General features: G+C 46.0%; 1 protein-coding gene across 2 annotated transcripts in view; it reads left to right on the top strand.

Annotated features, from left to right (window-relative positions):
• The first annotated feature begins 15,217 nt into the window (after nucleotides 1-15,217).
• MBP (myelin basic protein) overlaps nucleotides 15,218-18,002 on the top strand; it is a 163,517-nt gene continuing 160,732 nt past the window's right edge. The window contains exon 1 of one of the 2 annotated variants that reach the window (XM_074944736.1): nucleotides 15,218-15,457. The gene's annotated coding sequence lies outside the window, so the exon portion shown is untranslated. The remainder of the gene's footprint in view (nucleotides 15,458-18,002) is intronic. The other variant, XM_074944737.1, reaches the window with a different exon arrangement.

The raw sequence follows: 18,002 nt of genomic DNA, 5'->3' as shown, positions 1-18,002 counted from the left end.
AATGAACTCTCAGAGATGTAGTAACATATTGCAAATGGATCTATAGGTAGGCAGAAGTTCCTCTGGCAGAGGGTTGAGTAAGGACTGTTATCTAATATTTATATTGTAGTATACTGCTAGAATTGTACAAACATATGATAAATGATAGTCCCTGCCCCAAAGGGTTTACAATCTAAAGTCAAGAAGTAACAGGTGCATAACAGAAACAAGTGGGGGGAGGATGGAGGTAATTAGCTCCTGGATGTTTTGGCTCCTGGCCCAATACTTCCTCTTAATTTTTGTGTCCCTCCTACTCTCTCCAACTCTATCTGCCTTACCAATCATACACTCACTTTAAATGAATTATTCATTTGTAGAAAAAGTAAACAGAAGTCTATAGGCATTTCAAGCTCCCTTTCATAATCGTTCACTTGCAAGTGATCCTAGAAATCCATCTGCCATGAAAAAATGTGGAATTTGCGTTTTTACAGAGAATCTGACAGGGCTCCCACTATCAGACTTCATTTTAATTGCAGAAAAACATGGATTTGTATGGGTTTTTTTCATCAGAGAATTTTGGTTTTTTATGATGGAAAATTAGGATTCTTGCTTATCAAGCATACTTTCTCCATGGATGAAGTGCTAGTGAAAAGCAAAAGCAAAAATACAGTAATGGGCTCAGTGCAATTTAAACACATCAGACATTTTTTGACATTTCCCATTTAATTAGTGTTTGTATTAGAAACAGCAAGGGAGCACTGATAACTGATTGGAAAGTCACTGGGATTCTTTTAAACAGGAGTTTGGCAGGCAGTTCCCAGTGATCTGTTAGAATATCTTGTTAGCTGATCAGTTTTACAAAAAATCTCTATCTGGATTGTCAGAGGCAACAATTATTAAAGGCAAAGAAATACAAAATAGAGAATCAGGATGTGAAAATCAACCACATTCTTCTTGAGGGGCCTGCACAACTAAAGCCTCTTGCTGTAGGTGCTTTTGATCTTTTCCAACAAACAGGATGCTGTCGATGTCACAGAAATTAAAGGTCTTAGCTTGAAAGACGACTACGATTTTAAGATAAAAACACTGATGTAAATACATTTCACACCGAAATTCTTGTTTGGTCACAATTAAGTCTTTTCTATTGCACTAGATACTAGGGCTGAGATCTTTATATATCAGTATTTTATGCCCAGCAATGGGTCAGTGGTGATATTAGACATTCTTTGTCCGATTGCCATTTCTTTTGTTTCATCTGTCACAGCTTTCGTCCAATAGGGACTCATTAACATATGCTGTTTACTGGAAATAAGATTTTCTTTCAGATCCCTAACTGCTGAGTCATTTTAACTTTGATCACAAAGTCATAGTTCTTTACATGTACATTTATTCCTTAAATACATATATATTGCAAGTTCTAGCAAGATTTTCTGCAGACAGGGCTAGCTGCTTCTCTGATGTCTTTCTGATCTGAGGCTTACGTTGGTATAACTCAGAGGTGGGCAAACTACGGACCGTGGGCCACATCTGGCCCATGGGACCCTCCTGCCCGGCCCCTGAGATTCTGGCCCTGGAGGTGAGCCCCCAGCCCCTCCCTTGCTGTTCCCCCTCCCCCGCAGCCTCAGCTCACTGTGCTGCGCCATGGTGTGGCTGGCTCCAGCCGGGCGGCATGGCTGCCAGTCCTGGTGCTCTGGGCGGTACGGCTGTAGAGCCACCAGCCACTGGTGCTCCAGGCAGTGCAGTAAGTGGGCAGGGAGCAGGGGGCGTTGGATAGAGGGCAGGGGAGTTTGGGGTGGTGGTCAGGGGGTAGGGGTGTGGATAGGGAATGGGGTGGTCAAAGGGCGGGGAACAGGGGGGTTTAATGGGGGCAGGAGTCCCCGGGGGGCAGTCAGGAAGGAGAGGGGGGTTGGATGGGGTGGCAGGGAGCAGTCAAGGGCAGGGGTTCAGGGGGTGGTCAGGGAGAAGGGGTGGTTAGATGGGGCAGGGGTCCCGGGGGAGCAGTCAGGAAGAGAGAGGGTGGGGTGGTGGGGGGCAGGCAGGAGTCCTGGGAGGGCCATCAAGGGACAGGGAACAGGGCGGTTTGGATGGAGCAGGAGTCCTGGGGGGGCCGTCAGGGGGTGAGAAGCAGTGGGGGTCGGATGGGGGCAGAGGCCGGGCCACGCCTGGCTTTTTGGGGAGGCATAGCCTCCCCTAACCGGCCTTCAATACAATTTCGGAAACCCGATATGGCCCTCACGCCAAAAAGTTTGCCCACCCCTGGTATAACTTATGTCATTCAGGGGCATGAATAAGGGTGCCTGGCCCCTTTCAGGAGATTCTGGGCCCAATTTACCACCAAGGGCTTCTGTAAGGTGAAGGAGCACATCTCTACTGCCTAGGTGACTGAGTGGCAGCTAATTGACTAACCAGCACCTGGGCCTGATGAAATGCTACAAGAGGTCAGTTGAATGAAGGTACTGTCTGCATATCTCTCCAATTCTAGGGGAGAAAGGACTGAGTTGGGAAAAGGGACATGTTAGGCTAAGTTGGCTGAAGTCCTTATCTGGCCTAAGTTATAGCCCAGCTCCAAGTGATGAGTTGTGGGCTCCTGATCCAAAGAGAGAGAGTGAGTGATCATTTACAACCCAGCCTCAGGAGGTGATCTATCATACTCCTGCATCTGAGGATAAGCCTAAGTGAACCCTTATACAGACCCCCAAAAGGGCTGGGACTTGATGGGCTAAAGAAGAGACTTCTTGTATCCTGTAATAAGAGTTAATAACTCAGACCTCCACAAAAAGGGAGTATCTGAAGTACTACAGTCCAAATAAAGAGGGGAGGATTGAAAGCAGTATACCTAGAAGGCCACATGAGGGTATGCTCCAGGGTGGTGGCTTACCACAAGTCTATCTTACCTAAAGCCCCACCATCCTGTGATGGTGGCCTAGCTTCTCCAGCAGATACTCTTAGTAGGGTCTCAGTATCTTTTTCTGGTTCCCCTGAACAACTACCCTGTCTTGATAGTTCCTTTTTAAACCCAGCAGTAACTGACTCTTGTTCTTCTCTGTTCCTGGGCTTTGATCCTTTGTGTGAAAACCAGTCCTGTAGGCTCAGTAAAAGATTAAGCCAGTGACTTTGACATTGTCCATTAACAATGCTCAAGTGTTTGCTGAGGAGCAGCTTATCTTATGCTATTCTTTTCCTTCCTGCCTGTTTTTCCAGACAGACCCTTGTTCGGTTAAACCAATATATTCCTACAGAGAACACTGATAATCAGGCCAACGTAGTATTCACAAAAATATTAGAGAGCATCTCCAAACCCATGACAGGTCTCTATATAATAATTCTGTGTAAAGAGTTTCCTTCAGTATTTTTGGTCTGTGCCATCATTTTGTCATTTAATCATCTTTTACTATATCAACATAAATACCTGTTGGTCCAACCTGCTTTCAAGATTAATTGCATCTGTATATTCCACTCTGTTTAATGAAGATAGGAAACCTTGCCAGCTGTGTGAATTTGCATTTAAGGTATCTAAGAGATCTGTAAGTACCAGTTTGTCAGTTCAGGCTTTTATAATGCTGTGTATGGAGCCATCCTCTATTTAGTGAACTTGACCAAAGACATCTGTCTGGTCTCCTTTTCTCTCACAGCAATGGAGGCTGGTAGTGGCCCAAAGATTCTTTCTTTCTTTCTAGCTTCTATACACTCACTGAAGCACCAGTAGTTATTGGCTTCCAGTAACAAGCTCTAAAGAGTGCTGTAATAGCAAGTCTTTTGGAGGCAATGGTCACTGTGTGAAATTCAATGCTAGGCCCACCATGCCACTTAAGCCTCACATAGGTGCTGGTAGGAATAAATGTGTGCTGATGTGTCTATAGACTTCCTACAAGCTACAAAAATGGTCTCCAAATGGGTACATCATAAGTGCAGATTAGAGGGGACTTCAGCTGTTATTGCAGTACATTGATGTGCCTCTCTGTACAGCAGCGCTGACCTGTTTACATGGGTGAGCTTCACCTCTCCCAATTCTTCCCACTTATCACCCCCCCCCCCCATATAAAGCTTGATCACTTGGGCTACATGTGGGTGCAATAGACTACACCCTCTGTGAACAATGGGGCAAAATAGCTTTTGTGGTGGTTGGTATCCGGACAGTAGAGCCTTAGGCCTTGTCTACACTACCACTTATGCCAGCAAAACGTATCTTGCTCAGGGGGAGTGTTTTGTTTTTTGGGTTTTTTTTTTTCACATCCCTGAGCAACAAGTTTTGCTGGCATAAGTGGTAGTGTGCACAGCACTATGTCAATGGGAGAGCCTTCTCCTGTTGGTGTAGAGCAGCTACATGAGTGATCATGCAGCTGCATTGGTACAGCTGTGCCACTGTAAGCTCTCTAGTGTAGACATAGCCTTGATTTCCACTGCTTTGCCCTGGTATAATCATTAACTGCAAAGTGAATGCAAAGGTGTAAAACATTGTCATCTGAAGGGGCATCTGTTTTGTTACAGGTGTAAATGAGATGCAACAGAGCACTGGGGCTCAGGAGAGCTGGGTTCTATTCCTGACTCAGCCATTGGCCTGCTGAGTGACCTAGGGCAAGTCCCTTCTCTTCTCTGTGCCCCCATTTCCACATCTGTAAAATGTGGATGATAATAGTGACCTCCTTTGTGAAGTGCTTTGAGATCTTCTGATGAAAAGCACAATAGAAGAGCTAGGAGTATTATCCTGCAGTCCATGGGCAGAAAAACTTCCTACTGAAATCAGTAGTAATTTTGCCTGCTTAAGAATATCCAGATTGGGCCCAGGTATGCCCCTATGATCACTTCAAGGGGACTGAGCGCTCTCCTGTCTAGTTTCTATCTATCAAATGTCAAAGATGTTAGCGTATGAAGTCAGCCCTATTGTGTTACAGGGAATGGATTTCTTCAGTCAGTGAACTCACCTAGAATAATTCCGTAGCACAATTGCTAGCTATGACTCTTACAAGTATATCCCAGACTGCAAATGACTAGGACCTTTCTAGTGACAGTGCTGTGTGACACAAACACTGCAGTAAAGGACAACTTAGATTTCAGACAGGAGCCAAATCTAGAGAAGACTAAATGACCAGGAGACTAATGCCTAGTTATCAAGTTTCCAAACAAAGAAGGCACTTAAGGAAGTAAATGCTAGGTACTAATGTTCTGTGATTTTTCTATCAAAGGCAAAGATAAAACAGAGTTAAGTTGTATGGTGTGGGCTGACACCCCACTCTTAAATCCCACCACTGAAACAGGAAGCACTGGAGTGTGTTAAATCTTTACTTAGGTACCTAAACAAGTGATCTGCTCTTCAAAGGTGTAGAGTACCTACAGCTGTCCAGGAGCTGTGGCTGCTCAGCATCGCTGAAAATCTACTATATTAAGGCACAAATTTCAAATCAAGCAAAACACTAATTAAAGTGATCCTCTTGCAACTGGCAGTTTTGCCTGAATAAGGATTTCAGGACTGGGCCTTTAATCTCTCTATGATATTGGAATCTATTAGGTAGCACCGCAATGATCACAAAAATAGGCATAATTTTTATGAAATACTTCCACAACCCTTCAAACTTTGAACAGACTAGGCCCTTTGCTAACCAGCTCACCACAGGGCCTGATGTTGATCTCTCTCACCAGTGTAAAACAGAGGTGTTACCATGGCAGTCCATGCAGTTGCATGCATCAGTGTAAAACTGATGTGAGATCACAATCGGGCCTGTACAGTTTTCCTTGTATGTAGAGCCTGATATTCTTGGTCTGACATGGATAGTCATTCAGAGTTGCTTACTATGGGGCTGCACATCAAGATGTTTTTCAGCTCTTTAAACTGAAAAGTTATTCCTTGGTCTAAAATCAGTTATATGCTGATGAGTTTTAATTTATTCTTTGAGTTTGTATGACATGTAATTGGTCATGATGAGGCTTTGATAGCTGAAATATTCTGTTTCAAAATGAGCCTCCTCTATAGTGTCCTACAGAAGGACTGGGTCAACTATTTCTTGCTGTTAGTAGTTAATCATCCATTCTAGTATATATACCTGTATATGCAACTTCCACTCTCCTTCCATTCCCCACTCCACTTTCTCAGATTTGCACAAAGAAACACTTTGTACTTTAACTGTCTAGTAGAGACTACTGAAGCTTATTAAGGATACCAATTTTTAATTTATCACAGTCTGTTTAATATTTTCAATAATTCAGATCCAGACACTTACTATGGTCCATGAAACTGAGGGTACAAATGCTATTTTTAATAACCTATAAATATCAATATGCTGTTTTGCATGAGATAGGAAGGAAACAGGAGGAAATTATCTTGTCTTGTAGACCAGATACACAGAACATGGATGGCTGGCTGAACATGTATGCTGCCTTTTCAGACTGTGACCTTGGAAGGACGGACAGCATTAGCAGGACTATACAGGACACGGTTACAACATATTGATTCAGTCCTGCAAACACTTAGAGGTGAGTAACTTTAGAATGGGAGTAGCAGTGATGCCTATAGGGCCACTTCCATGACTGCATAAGTGATTTCAGGATCATAGAAATGTAGAGCTGCAAGAGACATCAAGAAGTCATTAAGTCTAACCCCCTGTGTTATGGAGGACCAAGCAAACCTAGACCATCTTTGACAGGTGTTTGTTCAGCCTGTTCTTAAAAGCCTTGGATGATGGGGATTTCACAACCTCCCTTGGAAGCCTATTCCAGAGCTTAACTACCCTTATAGTTAGAAAGTTTTCTCTAATATGTAACCTAAATTTCCCTTGCTGCAGATTAAGCCCCTTACTACTTGTCTTACTCTTAGTGGACATAGAGAACAATTGATCACAGTCCTCTTTATAGCAGCCCTTAACATATTTGAAGACGTATCATGTCCCCCCTCAGTTGTCTTTTTCTCTAAACATGCCCAGTTTTTTAAAATCTTTCTCCATAGGTCAGGTTTTCTAAATCTTATCATTTTTGTTGCTCTCCTCTAGACTCTCTCCAATGTGTCCACATTTTTCCTAAAGTGTGGTGCCCAGATTTGGTTATAGTGGCACTGGTGAGGCCTCAGGTAGACTAAGTAGAATGGGACAATTACCTCCTGTGTCTTACATATGACAATCCTGTTAATACATCCCAGAATATTAGCCTTTTTTGCAGGTGCATCATATTGTTCACTCTCGTTCAATTTGTGATCCTCAATAATCCCCACATCCTTTTCAGTGGTACTACCACCTGGCCAGTTATTCCCCATTTTGTACTTATGCATTTGATTTTTTTTCCTTCAGAAGTGAAGTACTTTGTACTTCATTGGATTTCACCTTGTTGACTTCTGACCAATTCTCCAGTTTGTCAAGGCCTTTGGAGAACAAAATTAGAATTCAAAAAGTGCTTGCAACCCCTCCCAGCTTGGTGTCATCTGCACATTTTATAAGCATATTCTCTACTCAATTATCCAAGTCATTAATGAAAATATTGAATAGTACCAGACTCAGGACTGGCCCCTACAGATCTCACAAAATACACTCAGTTTCACAGATAACTACAGAGTAGGGTTTTTCAACCAGCTGTGCACCCACCTACTAACTTTATCTAGACCATGTTTCCCTAATTTGCTTATGAGACTGTCATGTGGGACTGTCAAAAGCCTTACTAAAATCAAAACACATCACACTGACTGCCCCCCCCGCCTCCAATCCACTAGGTCAGTAACCCTGTCAAAGAAGGAAATTAGGTTGGTTTGGCATGATTTGTTTGTGACAAAATCATAATGGCTCTTCCTTATAACCTTCTTATCCTCCAGGTGCTTACAAACTGATTTAATATTTTTTCCTCTATCTGTCCAGGTATAGAAGTTAGGCTAACTGGTCTATAACTCCTTGGGTCCTCTTTGTTTCCCTTGTTAGATAGGTATCATGTGTGCCCATCTTTTGGGACCCCCCCTGTTCTCCAGGGGTTCTAAAGATAACTGCTAACAGTTCCAAGATTGCTTCAGCTAGTTCCATAAGTACCCTAGGATATATTCAAGTCAGCAGGTTCTGGTTCAACCTATCTAAACCGTCTTTAACATGTTCTTTCCCTATTTTGGCTTGCATTCCTGGCCCTTTGTTAATGTTAATGGTGTTGAGTATCTGGAGGCCATTAACCTTTTCAGTGAAGACTAAGCAAAATAGGTATTCAACACCTCAGCTTTCTTGATATGTTAGCCGTCCTTCCCTGCTAAATGGAGAACCTACACCTTCCTTCATCTTTTTCTTCCTCTTAACATATTTAAAGAATTTTTTCGTATAGCCTTTTATGTCCCTTTCTAGGTCTAACTCATTTTGTACTTTAGACTTTGATTTTGTTCCTGCATGCTTGTGCTATTCTTTTTTGGTTTTTGTTGTACTCCTTAGAAATATCTCCAGGTTTCTGCTTTCTGTAGCAGCCTATCTCCACCTTGCAGAGCAGCCAGTTATCCTTCCTCATCTGTTGGTGTCGTAGTCACTTGTAGTTGGCTAGCATCCTTCATCACAGATGTCTGCATGTGCATCCTTTTGATGAAGTCATTGTGCTCCTGGATCCTATGCAAATGAACCATCTCCTCCTGCTGCTCTTACTTGTTTCCTGAGTGACTCCACCAACAGACCTCACACCTCATGGTTCCTTTTGCCTGGCTTTTGTTGGTGGGGAAATGCAGGCCGTGTTCCCACCAAGACCAAGCCTGGGTGGAAGCCTCCCAGGGTCAGGATGCCAGTCTGGCAGGGGACACCATAGCTGCAGACAGATGATGGACTGTGACTGGTGGTGGTGACATGCTATTTTTCTCGCATGCCAGGCTCTCCCTTGTAGAGCACCTGCAAGTTAAGGAGACACCCACCCCTATCCCCCTCAGCTGGCAACTCCCTTACTCTCTCCGCTACCTTTCTTACCAGCACTGGAAGCCTGCATGTTTTTTATAGCCTGGGCCCCACACAGTTAGAATGGGTGGCTCAATGTCCCTTATTCAGCCACCTCTAACCACTGGCCTATCCAATCACAAGCAGCATTGCTCTCATTTCAAAAGAACCCCTACTAGAAAGCAGTCGCTAACATACCTAACTGCAGGGCAACCTAGCCCAGACAGTCAGCAACCAAGTCTAGATTCCAACCAACACCGCATCCAACCCAGATTCCTACCAAGTGTCATGGCAAGTTTTCTGCATAGCACAGCAAGTGCTCCTCTTTTGCCCCACGAAGTTAATCCATAGCATTATGTGCCTTATCAACCAGCTAGTATTGGGTCCTAAACTTTTTATTTTTTGTATCATCCATACAAAAACTGCACAATGCTGTGAAAGGAAAGTGGAGAGATGTCTAGGCCACAAACTGAGGGGGAGGTTCAGCATAATAATAGCTGTTGGTATTGCTGCACATAATGCAGTTTTGAAACTCTGAATACAAGGAGAATTTTCAACAAAATAAGTATTTCTCCCCCCTACCCCTTCCAAGAAAGTTTGTTTATAGCACTTTTGACTTCCCTCAACGTCTCTAACTCACTTTACATGCATTTCTTCTTTAGGCCCCAATAATGCAAACATGCATGTAATTTTACCTATGCGAGTAATCTCATTGAGTTCAGTGGGACTAATCCTGCACAAAGCTGTGTGCAAGCATGAATATTTGCAGGATTGGGTCTTCAGTTTCTTTATTGTGGATTCTTTATGAACATTATTTCTGTTTTGGATGGGATGGTGGTAGCATTGGGTCTGATTCTGCTTATGGATTTATTTGCATAAGTGACCTATGCAATTTAATTTAGTTAAGAAGCCTAGATATATCTGGAGCTCAGCTGTCCCAATTCTGGGGTTAACTGCACCAGTGCCCCTTTAGGTCTCAGGTCTCCAGCTGTCACCTCTCTATGGGTGGAGGCCTGTGTCCTTCTCCTTTCAGACTGGGATGTCAGGCTTGCAGTCTCTGTGCAATTTCCTATGTTTATCCCAGCAGGTCTGACCTTAGTCCAGCCAGTGATGAGCTGCCAAAATCTTAACAATCAGTTCCCTCCTCATCCCACGAGGGGTCGTGGCCCGCCCCGGCCCCCTGGGACTCCTGCCCCATCTAACCCCCCCACGTTCCTTGATGCCCCCCCGGGACCCCTGCCCCCTGACTGCCCCCAGAACCGGGCAGGAGGGTCTCGTAGGCCACCGTAGTGGGTGCCCACTGCATCCCACCCCTCAGAGCCAGAGGGACCTGCCGGGGGGGCGAGGTGGGTAGTCCCAGCGGTGCTTACCTGGGGCAGCTCCCCCAACTGATCACATCAAAAGTGGCACCTTAGGCACCGACTCCCTGGGTGCTCCGGAGCTGGAGCACCCACAGGGAAAACTTGGTGGGCAGAGCACCCACCGGCAGCTCCATGCCCAACCCTAGCTTGCCTCTGCCTCCTCCCCTGAACGCGCCACCCCGCTTCTCCACCCCCCTGGCTTCCCGCGAATCAGCTGATCTCGTGGGAAGCCTGGGAGGGCTGAGAAGCAGGCGGTGGCTTCGTGCTCAGGCCCAGGAAGGCGGAGGTGAGCTGGGGCGGGGAGCGGTTCCCCTGCACGCCCCCCGAGTTACCTGCTGTGGCACGGGCATCCCTCCTCGTGCCCCCCCCCCAGTTCCCCTCCGCTCTGCCTCCGCCTCCCTGGGCCTGAGCGCGAAGCTGCTGCCTGCTTCTCAGCCCTCCCAGGCTTCCCATGCGAACAGCTGATTTGTGCAAAACCTGGGGGAGGGGGGTGGAGAAGCAGAGGGGGGCAGTGCGTTCAGGGGAGGGAGCGGAGGTGAGGTGAGGTGAGGTGAGGTGACCTGGGGCCGGGCAGAGAGCTGCTGGTGGGTGCTCTGCACCCACCAAATTTTCCCCGTGAGTGCTCCGACCCCGGAGCACCCACAGAGTCGGCGCCTAAGGTGCCACTTTTGGCCGGTTGTTAAATTTAGAAGCCCTTTTAGAACCGGTTGTGCAAGGGACAACCGGTTCTAAAAGGGCTTCTAAATTTAACAACCAGTTCCAGTGAACCGGTGTGAACCAGCTCACCACTGAGTCCAGCACATGTGGTTCTCAGTCTCTCAACAGAAAATGAAGGTGTCTACTGTGACCAGCCATTTTTCACAAAGCACAGTATGCTTGTTTTAGGACAAAAACACTGTTTCCTCTCTAATGCAAGACAATCTATATGCATTCTAAGCTTACCAGGTGTCTCCCTTCTTCCACATGGAGATCCTGCAGGTTCCAGTCTTTCAAACCCTTCCAGCTAGGTTTTGCTCTCTTGGGTACAATCTCAGCTCAGTATGTTTGTGGTTTTTTTGTTTTTGTTTTTTGTTTAAGCAGAGTCAGGATGAGCTCAACCCTGACATCTGGTGGTGAGGTGTGGCAAGTTGTGGGAAAGAACTTCAGGGGCCAATCTCATTTGCATAGGCACACCCACCCCCCGCCTAGAATGAGGCCATAGCTGCCCAAATGGTCACTTTGGCTGCTGTGGGATCCCCAGTGTCTCTGTTATTGGGGCAGGAAGAATAAATTGTTATTATCCTGATTATGGGAATCAAGGACAGTGGAACTGTAGTAGGCCTTTTGTTATGATGGAGGGACTTGCCATCAACTAAGTAGCACTCGCTAGGCAAGGGACATGGGTTCCAAAACTCTGTGAATGGAGAGAGGCTGGAGACAGGTATTAATACTTGGTGGTATGGGCCCCCTTACATGCTAATTGTACTGCCTCCTCTCTCCACTGTGGAATATCAGAGCTAATTTTGATTCCATTAGGAGTCTACTTACAGGCTGATAAGCTGAATTCACTTTGGGCTAATGGTGCACCAGCACTGAGGCTCCCCTACTACAAGCTGAAATCACAAAAGAGCTAAACTTACTAAGAGCTGAAATCACTGAGTGTTGTGTTAAATAGTGGGGGAGCCTGAAGATATATGGTGCAGTAGTTTACGGGACGGCGAGCAGAGCGGCTGGTGGAGCAGAGCAGTTTGCGGGACAGTGAGCAGAGTGGCTGGTGAAGCAGAGCAGTTTGTTGAATGCCTAGAGCAGCTCATGGGGTGGCTGGCAGAGCGGAGCCCCATGGAGAGGTGGGGCCATCAGCTTTAGACCACATAATGTGCCCCTTAACCCCCCCCCCCCCATCTCCACCCAGGTTGGGAGGTAAAACTCTGCAGATAAACTTTCGAACTTTGGGGCTGCCCTGACCAGGGACAAAGACTTTGGGGTCGTTGGACTTTTGGGACTTTGGGTGATTTTGGGTTGCTGGACTCAAGAACCAAAGGAAAAGGGCATGCCCCAATTTGCTTGGGGTGGGTTTTTTGCTCATGGGTTGTGTTCTGAATCCTGTTGGTGGTGTTTCCCCAACATAATGCCACATTGTTTCTTCCTGTTATTAAAAGGCTTTTTGTTACACTCAGACTAAGTGCTTGCGAGAGGGGATGTATTGCCCCTTGGGGGCGCCCAGTGGGGGTGGCATATATTTGTCCCAGGTCACTGGGTGGGGGCTTGAGCTGGTTTTGCATTGTGTTATTGAATGGAACCCCTAGATACTGAACCCGGCCCTTGTTGCTGCCAACTCTGACAGGCAGAAGGGTTACATTTGTTTTATCAAAATGAGGGACCTGAGCTAGTTCAGGTTGACCCTCTATATCAAAAGTCCTTTATTTGTCTGCAAGACCTCTTAAACCTGGTCTGAACCAAAATATGCAACATCCCCCAAGAGGTAGTACTTCTCTGGAGTTGTTTGTTTGTCCTGGGTTTTGCAGTAAGTCCCATCTCCCCCCCTTGATTTTTAGTTCCTAGAGCAAGTTTGGTAATCATCCCCTATCAATACCTAGCTCACAAATATACTATTTATAGATATAGAAGTTGGAATATTCCTGGGGCCTGCAGCATCTGGCACACTTCAGTATAAGTCTTTCTATGCTTCTATAAGAAGTTTGTGCTTCCAAGGAGTGTCATCAGTCCCATTTTTAAAGTTGCTAAACTTTAATTGTGAAAAGGGTACTACTCATATGCTCAATGGTAAACACACACAAGTCTTTGCAAGCTTATAGTTAAACTTTCCTTTTATAAATGTGCTCCTAAGTACAAGATTTAAATTGGGAGAGCAATCATTTTTGGGAGACTTTATAAGGTGTTTAAGTCAAACTAGTATTCAATGGTCCCCAAATATAAAATTACCAGAAGTTTGTACAGGCTAATGTTTGAGACACTGCTACCTCCTCTTCTTCCTTCCCCAGTTTTGTGATCTAGGACTCTTTTTTTTTTTTTAAATATTATTATTATTTCATGGTGGTGTAGTAGTAGCTTGTTTTACTGGCTTAATTTTTAGCATGCTATAGTGTTGCAATTTTGATATTAAAGGGCTGTACTGTGAACCCCTACTCAATAGAAAAAAGTAATTACACTGGCTTCACTGGGACTAATTGTGCAAATAACTGCTCATCAATGAGAGTGATGGCTTCACAAACTGATCCCAAACCATCAAAGGCTTCCTTACCTTAAAACGGCTTCTGCTTGTTTTTATTTATCAGATACATTACCTAAACATTTGTATTTGCTGTTGTAAATAAAGTGGGTAATGATCAATACCACTAAAAATTATGGAATTAGTAGGAGGGCTGCGTATCCTACCTCTCCATCTGTTAAGGCCTAAACATATGACATAAGGTAGGACAAAGACCCAAATAGAGGGATAGTAGAAAAATAATAGCCTAAAGGAGCTTAGGTGTTTAAGTGTGACTGTGATTTCCTGTTTCTGCAATTACGAATAAACAATTTGCAATAATAAAATTGCTCAACTACACTTTGGTTACTTGATCTCTTGAGTATATTTCATCATAAACCAATGTCAGTCATGTTCATTAAGATGGTAGAGCGGGAAGAGGTTCTGTATATACCAGTCTCTAAAGAGTAGTCCTATGTAACATTCACCTCATGCAGAAGGTATGCTGCCCTATTTACATTTTCAGGTGGTATTATTCATGATTGTATAAGTTACATATTTCTTTACACATCACTAAAATCCAAGCCCTTAGTTTGTTCCAGTTCCCTAACTTGTTTTGTTTCTTCCTTATCTTTGTTTTGGATACTAGCATTCCAGGTACTGACCTGTGAGGCTACTTTCCCAGCTTGTACTAAGATATAGATTTGTTCTATCTGCTTGTGCTAAAGGCTTACTTCAGCAAAGGCAAGGTTCAGTGGGATATGTAGCATAAATTAACAGGATCATGGTGTAGGCCAGTCTAGGGTACATCACTGTTATATACACACATGGAATATGTGCATTAACCACAAATATTATATTATGTTAATGTTGTGCAGGTAATACATATTTATATGCCAGCGGCATATTAGGCAACAGGCCTCCTAACTCAGGCTTGGCTTAAAACTTTTTTTTTTCAATACATTTTGGGTTTTGATTTGCTTTCTGGTTTTTTGACACTCTAGGCTCAATGTTTTTAAACTCTTCTCTACAATGGGAAGGGCTAGACATTTGCTGAGCCTCTCATATAATAACAGGATTCTTTGTTCTGGAGCTTTAAGAAACACCCTATGTAGTATGAGTCTTGAAATAAAACCATGACTGTTACCAACACTGGATCCTGAAAACAAAGCAGTAGTTCCATTATGCTCACTGTGACTCCGTGTGTAGTTAGTGGGATATATGGCTGCAGAGCCTTGATCCTAATAGGAAAGATTCCCTTTGTCAGGACTGTAAATACATTCACTGTGCCCCTTGAAGATTTCCAGAGCACTATGCAGGGTGTGTGCTTTATTTATTACAGAGCTGAGATCTATTCCAATCCTAGTCTTGTTGCAAACCTGTGTGTGAGAGTTTCCTTTAAATATGAAGTATATCATTTCCCCTTCCTTCCACACTATGCACTACCTATGACAGGTATCAGAGGTTTCTTCTGCCTCTCTTGCCCAGCCCCTGACGAGCTTATCGGACTGAACTGGCCGTTGCTTTCCTTTCCCATAATGCTCGTTGATGTTCAACTCCTCGAAACGCTGAGCCAGGAGCTTCATCTTTCTTCTCTGTGTCCTTCTAGTTCTTCTTCCTGGTTTGGAGCGGCGCAGCAGCCCAGCCCCGCCCCGCCCCGACATGACGCCCGCGCGGCCCGCCTGAGCCCAGGTGCAGCACATTGCCCCGGCTCTCTGCCTGCGGCGGCGGCTGACGGGGGCAGGCAGGCGCCCGGGCTCGCTACCACCTTGGGAAGAACCTGGGCGACGGCAGCCGCGCCGGCAATTGTATCTCAAAGCCGCAAAGCCGCAGCTCCTCGCTGAGCGACGGAAGCGCCCAGGGCTAGCTGCGGGGAGAGAGGCGCAGAGTTCCGCTTCGGGGGGAGCTTTCTCCCCTCCCCGGCGGCGGGTGCAGCCTGTAGCCGGTGCCCCCCCCGCTCCCCGCCCGGGTGGGTTGCTGCGAAGGGGGGGGTCCCCCCATCCCCGTGTCGCTCTCCACGCCGCTGGTGGATGCCGCAGACCCCGGAGCCCGAGAGGACGCGCTGGGTGCGTTGTTACTGTTTTTCGTGGCTGTGCCTCTGCTCAGCCCCGCGGGGGGCGGCGGGGGCCCCATGCCCGGCGGCGACGGCGGCGGCACACGTGCCTCTTGTTCACCGCGGTGGGCTCTTCGTTAGCGGTGTGCTTGGGGCTGGGGGAGGACGTGGTGGCTCTGTCAGTGTGTGGAGGGGGGTGATATTTGCCTCCCTGCCCTCCCCTTTATTAGGTGTTCCCCCCCACCCCGGGTCAGAGAGAGCCGCCGGCCCCCGGGATTCCTGCGCGCTGGCACAGCCGGCCCCAGCACCGGGCTAGGCAGGTGCAGGTGCCCGGCCTCACCCCATTGCCCAGCGGCTGCTAAGGGGTAAAGCACCGTGCTGGGCTTCCCAGCCGTTTGGCCCGCTCCTGCGCTGGTAGCAAAGGTGTTTCCGGGAGAGAGAGAGGCCCGCCAGCCAGCCGCGTTGCCGTATCGGGCTGGGGGTGTCCCGGGGCCGGGAGCGGAGCGCCCCAGCCGCAGCCCGGGGCCGGAGCAGGGGTCCGCGCAGAGGAGAGGGCAGGTCCCGACCTGCGGCGCGGCCCGGGCTCACGCGGGGTGTGAGTGTGAGTGTGTGAGGAGCGGCTAGCGGCCCCCAGACATGGAGCGATCGTGCTGAACTTGGCTTTTGCTGTCAAACCGAAGCCCCGGCCCCACCTCGGGGCAGGCCCCGCCATACAAGCCCGGGAGGCTGAGGGATCACGCCCGTGGGTTTCCGGTTTCAGCTCAGGGCTGTGTCCGGGCGGAGTAAAATCGAAACAAAACAAATCCCTCGCCTAGCGCAACCAGCTGCAGCCCAGCCGCAAGCGCCAGCTAATGAGGCGGCGGGGCCGCCCGCCTGCCACTGCTGCCTCGCTCACCTGGCCGCCTCCGGCCACCCAGAGGCTCGCCGTGCGCTTGAACTTTACTTGATACTTTCCTTACAGAGCTGCTGGGCTGCGTAGCAGGAACGTGCTTGTCCCGCCCTCGGTGATAGCTGCTGAAGGGCAGTGTATCGCCCAGTATAAGTGCATTTGTGGTTCCTTCTGTCAGCACTAGCAGGAAACTCACTCCCTTTTGGGGTCTTTGCTTTCTCTTTTGTTGTCATCAGTGTTTTCTGTTTGTGTGTTGCACTGGGATCTCTGGTAGGGTAAGCCTCTATAGTAACTCTAGTTTATTGCATTGTTATCAAATTTCTCCACTCTAGGATTTATTTGATTTTTGTTAAGTGGCTCATGCATTTGTAGCTGTGGACTTGGCAATTTTTAAGTATTTTTGTGTTAACCTGTTCGTTCTGTAGCAGCCGTAGGTATGTTGATCTTACGTTTCCTGCATATGTGTGCTAGTTATTCGTAAGTCAATGTGGAAATGATAAATGTGTATATTGTTTTAAATCAAGTGCAGAGGGGGGCGGATAGTGTGTTGGGAGCATCCAATCCAATCTTTCAGCTGATCAGATACTACATTTGAGGGTTTGATTTTTTCCTCATATATGGGGAAAGTTACCAAAAGAGAGGGCACAATAAAATCACCAAAATCAGAAACACCAAAGACCTGATTCTGCATCAGTGGAGGTTTCCCTCTCACTTTAATGGGAGCAGGATTGAGCCTCAAGTGATTAGAATATACTAAAATGTATTAATTTTATATGGATTTTTACAATATTAGTTTAACACTTCAACGCTGCTGAGATTAATAAACACAATCTTGGATCCAAGATGCGTGGAACGCTGCTAGGTCACTGTGGTACATAAAGTGGTGTAACTGTTGGAGAGCCCAGCACAAGGACTTGAAATTCATGAGTGGGAGGAAGAGGTTGAACTGCTCAGTCATACAAAATGTATAATAATGGACCAGTAAAACACATCTCCCTTACCTTATTACATTATTGATTTGTGTTGGCAGATGAGCTGAAAATAAAAACTCTGAAGAAGACATAAAAATATCTCCCAAGTAGTTAATAATTGGTAAGGAAGATGTTGGCCACAGCTGTCAGGAGTCATGGATTATATATTTTTCATACATATTTTAAACTAATGACTAATGTTTTTTTTTAAATACTAGTGAGCACTGAGAAATTAGATGGGTAACTGGGTAGGTGGATGGATGGGTAGGTAGAGAGTTGTACAGATTTTACTGAGAGCTAAGAGAATACAGTATAATACTGCACATGTGACAATTAAAGGATCACAAATGAATAAAGAACCATTGAAATTAGTGCCTTAAGTGGATTTACATTAAGCTTTGATTGTATTAGACCATGAGGTCAAGCAGTTCAAGGAAACTGATATGTCATGAGAAAAAGACAAAGAATAGCTCAGTCTTTTATTGTTTTGTCATGACAAGCAACTCGGCGAAGGTGGGAGAAACTCCATAAATAAAATGTAATGTTATTTTCTTAGCCTCACTTGGCCTATAGCAAGTACAATGTAAAGGGCAAAAGGGGAAGTACTTAAATTCATAGTTTGCCCTGAAAATCAAAGAATAATTGAGGCCTAAAATAGTTGAATCACTATAGATTATAACAGTAACTAGTCAGAGTTT

This window comes from Natator depressus, chromosome 2, assembly GCF_965152275.1.
Source record: "Natator depressus isolate rNatDep1 chromosome 2, rNatDep2.hap1, whole genome shotgun sequence".
NCBI lineage: Eukaryota > Metazoa > Chordata > Testudines > Cheloniidae > Natator > Natator depressus.
The sequence above is the reverse complement of the archived record's forward strand: the minus strand, read 5'-3'. Positions and strand labels throughout refer to the sequence as shown.